Source organism: Salvelinus sp. IW2-2015, unplaced genomic scaffold (assembly GCF_002910315.2).
Source record: "Salvelinus sp. IW2-2015 unplaced genomic scaffold, ASM291031v2 Un_scaffold2062, whole genome shotgun sequence".
In the NCBI taxonomy this organism is placed as follows: Eukaryota; Metazoa; Chordata; class Actinopteri; order Salmoniformes; family Salmonidae; genus Salvelinus; species Salvelinus sp. IW2-2015.
In genome coordinates, this window is record NW_019943405.1 from 121,129 (window position 1) to 125,082 (window position 3,954).

General features: G+C 45.0%; 1 protein-coding gene across 1 annotated transcript in view; it reads left to right on the plus strand.

Annotated features, from left to right (window-relative positions):
• Nucleotides 1–3,954, plus strand: part of LOC112072851 (ankyrin repeat and sterile alpha motif domain-containing protein 1B-like) — a gene marked incomplete at its 3' end in the record, with an annotated part of 120,498 nt that overhangs the window by 104,201 nt on the left and 12,343 nt on the right. The gene's annotated exons all lie outside the window — the stretch shown is intronic.

The following is a 3,954-nucleotide window of genomic DNA, read 5'->3' on the forward strand; positions in this document are numbered from 1 at the left end:
GCACTTTTCACTGGCTGTCCCTCAGGTTGTGGCAGGAGGACACATATTTGGCTGCACATTTTGGCTTTTCACCCAATAAATATTTGATTTTTTCTTCATCTTTTACATTTTCAAATTCTTTGTATTGAATTATAATTTTGGGAAATAAATATTCTCTTGGGTCTGAGTATTTGTCACAGTGTAATAGGAAATGCAGCTCTGTCTCTACCTCTCCCCTGGAGCAGAGTGAGCACAGCCTGTCCTCTCTGGGCAGCCAGGTTTGTCTGTGACGACCGGTCTCTATAGACAGACTGTGGTCACTGAGTCTGTACCTAGTCAATGTTTTCCTCAGTTTTCTATCAGTCACAGTGGACAGATAGTCTGTCACCATGTACTGTCTGTTTAGAGCCAAATAGCATTGAAGTTTACTTAGATATTTTGTGGTGTCTTTCCAATAGGTGATATATTTTCCTTTTTGTTTTGTGATGATTTGGTTGGGCCAGATTTTCTGAGGGCTGTCCTGAGGCTCTATGGGGTTGGTTTGGGTTGGTGAACTGAGCCTCAGAACCACCTGGCTGAGGGGACTATTCTCTTGTTTCATCTCTTGACATTGTAGAGCTGTGTGATGGAATGTTTTGGGGTCACTTGTTTTTAGATGGTTGTAAAATTTGATGGCTCTTTTTTCTATTCGAATGAGGAGGGGGTATTGGCCCAATTCTGCCCTACATGCGTTATTTGGAGCTTTTCTTTGTACTTGCAATACAGTCTTGCAAAACTCTGCATGCAGTATTTCGATTGGATGTTTGTCCCATTTGGTAAATTCATTATTAGAGAGTGGACCCCATACTTCACTGCCATATAGAGCAATTGGTTCTATAACTGATTGAAAAATTCTGAGCCAGATTCTAATTGGAATTTTGATTTTGATGTTCCTTTTAATGGCATAGAATGCTCTTCTTGCTTTGTCTCTCAGCTCATTCACAGCCATGTGAAAGCTACCTGTGTTGCTGATATTTAGTCCTAGATATGTGTAGTTTTTGGTGTGTTCTAATAGAACTGTGTCCAAATAGAATTTATATTTGTCATCCTTATTTCCGGACCTTTTTTGGGAATATCATTATATTTGGGTTTTTTAGGTTAACGGTCAGAGCCCAGGTCTGACAGAACCTGTGAAGACTATCTAGGTGGTGCTGTAACCCCTCTTTAGTGGGAGTCAGCAGCACCAGGTCATCTGCGTACAGCAGACACTTGATTTCAGTGTTGTGTAGGGGGATACCAGGTGCTGCCGATTCTTCTAATGTTTTTGCCAATTCATTAATGTAGATGTTAAATAGTATTGGGCAGCCCTGTTTCACTCACCGCCCCTGAGAGAAGAAGTCTGTTTGCTTGTTGCCAATTTTAACCGCACATTTGTTTTTAGTGTACATTTATTTAATAAAATCATATGTTTTCCCTCCAATACCACTTTCTATTAGTTTATAAAAAAAACCTTCGTGCCAAATTGAATCAAATGCTTTCTTGAAATCTACAAAACACGAGTATATTTTGCCTTTGTTTTGGTTTTGGTGGTCCCGTGTGGCTCAGTTGGTAGAGCATGGCGCTTGCAACGCCAGGGTTGTGGGTTCATTCCCCACGGGGGGACCAGGATGAATATGTTTCTTTCTCTTACCTTCAAAATGAGACAAACACTCACAATCAACAAGACTATTAAAATAGGATTTTCAATTTAAAGTAACAACTCTTATTTGCAAATGTGATTTGTTTATCCTTTAAGAAGAATTCTGTGTCATGCCACTTGGGTGGAGTAGTGTGGGCGATGGTGGTGTTCTTGTGCTCATCTTTACCATGACCCTCGCTATCACATGTGAGCGTAGTAGACTCAACATTTGTTTAATTCAATCATTGGCTTGGTGGGGGCTGCGCCAGTTGCTCTCTCAACAGCCTGTGCGGTAGCTCTGCCTGCTGGCTGTGGCTCCTTCAGGTGTGGTCTGCGGTGGGAGGCAGGGGTGGGAAGCCTCTTCTGTGCTCGTGAAGGTGGCTGGGTGGTCTGTGCTGCCTGGCGGTGTGGGCAATTGAGGTTTGGCGTTCGTGGTCGTGGCTGCGGGTTCAGGTGCTGGTCTGGGGTGTTGTCTCGGTGATCTCGGCGGTGGAGATTGCTCGCTGTTCCTAGGTGGAGAGTCAGGCTGCGTTTAAGCACTCCTTTGAGAGTCCTTGGCAAGGATGGGGATTCTCCTGTACAGGTGAAAATGGTATAGAGACAGTCCAGATCGAGGGGAGGGTGGGCCAGGTATACATTGGTCGCATGCACAGTCCCGGATAGGCTGGTGTTTTATTCTTGGATTGTGGCAGGGTGGAGTCCCTCCTCTGTAGAAGGGTTGACACTACGATTCTTGAGTGGGGAAGATTGCGAGGCTTCTCAATCACTCCCGTAGTGAAGTCGCACCCTCTCCTGCTGAGCAACGCAGGTCGTCTGCTTCCGGTATATATGATTATGTGCCTTGCGGACCCGAGATGGGCCTTCATCAAGCAGGTCCTGGCACTCTGCGTTGTTGGGCACCACACGTTTTCTCGTTTTGTGTCTAGGAAAAATTTATTCTCCTGAAATACTCCCTTTGATGTCCATAACAGGACGATGTCGCAGTGTTTCTTCTGGACTGGGGGGGGGGCGAGGGGGAGAGGCTGTGGGTGTTGGAGTCTGGGTGTGGCTGCGTGTGTCGGTGCACGTCAGTGGAGGCTGTTCTGGTGCTGGATGTGCTTTTGGGTGGGAGAGTAGGGTGAGGGTGGTGCTTGGTGGAGTTTGTCTTGTGGAGGGCATGTCACTGGTGGTGTGTCTTCTCTCTCTCCGCTCTCCTCTTAATGTCTGAAGTCTGTCAAACACCTAATGTACCTTGCAACCATGACAGTCCCAGTACTGTAGAGGTTGATTTTATCATCTGCTTCTCAGGTTGTGTCTGTCTCTTTGATTTCACTTCCACCCATAACAAATTCCCTCTTTCTTTATGGATTGGTAGTAGAACACACTCCTGAGCGCCATGCATTTGGCTGGTCAGTGAGGAAGATGAGATTACTCACGTCACCGTTTTTGTAGAGGTCTGCAAAAGGGTTTCTGGCTCCCTTTAGTAGTTTCTGTTTAAAAGCTTTCCTCGTTGTGTCTGTTTGGCTCTTTAGGGTAGAGAATGGATTCTTGCGCTGAGGGAAGTGGGGACATGGTGCCTATGCGCTCTGCTACTACTGCTTGCGCTGTTCTGCTGCCCCGTTGCATGGCAAAACGATTGGTTCGTCTGCTGCTAGCGCTAATTTAGTTCAAAACCAGCAAAGAGTGACAAATTCTCACACAAAACAACAGAATATAGTTTAAGTTAGTCCGTGCTCTTTTTGGTTTACTCACTCAGTTTGGTCGTTTGAGTAGTTGTATTAACTGCCCTTGCTAGGTTTTGTTCTAGCTCGTTCTTCTGCTAGCTTTGTTAGTCTGCTGGCTAGTCTTGTTGTGTAGCTAGGTAGCTAGACTCAAAACTTCTAACTTGAGGAGCAAAGTTACTTTTTTTCTATTTGATGAATAGAGTTGTTGTTCATCAACTTCTTGTCTGGAATTCTTTTTCGATTAGAGTGTTTTCTCATCCTAAAAACAAAAAAATATGAAATATTCAGGATCTCATGTTGAGCATGACTCTGTCTCTGTCTCTTCTCGTCGTCTCTCTTCTCCGTCTCTCTCTCTCTCTCTCTGTCTGTCTCTCTTTTTCTCTCTCTCCTCTCGCTCTCTCTGTGTCTCTGTCTCTCTTGTCTCTCTTTCTCTCTCTCTCTCTTCTCTCTGTCTCTCTCTCTTCTCTTCTCTCTCTCTCTTCTGTCTCTCTCTGTATCCTCCTGTATCTCTCTCTCCTTCTCTCTCTCTCCTCTTCTCTCTCTCTCTCTCTCTCTCTCTCTCTCTCTCTCTCTCTCTCTCTCTCTCTCAAAATTCATATAAGGGGCTTTCTTGGC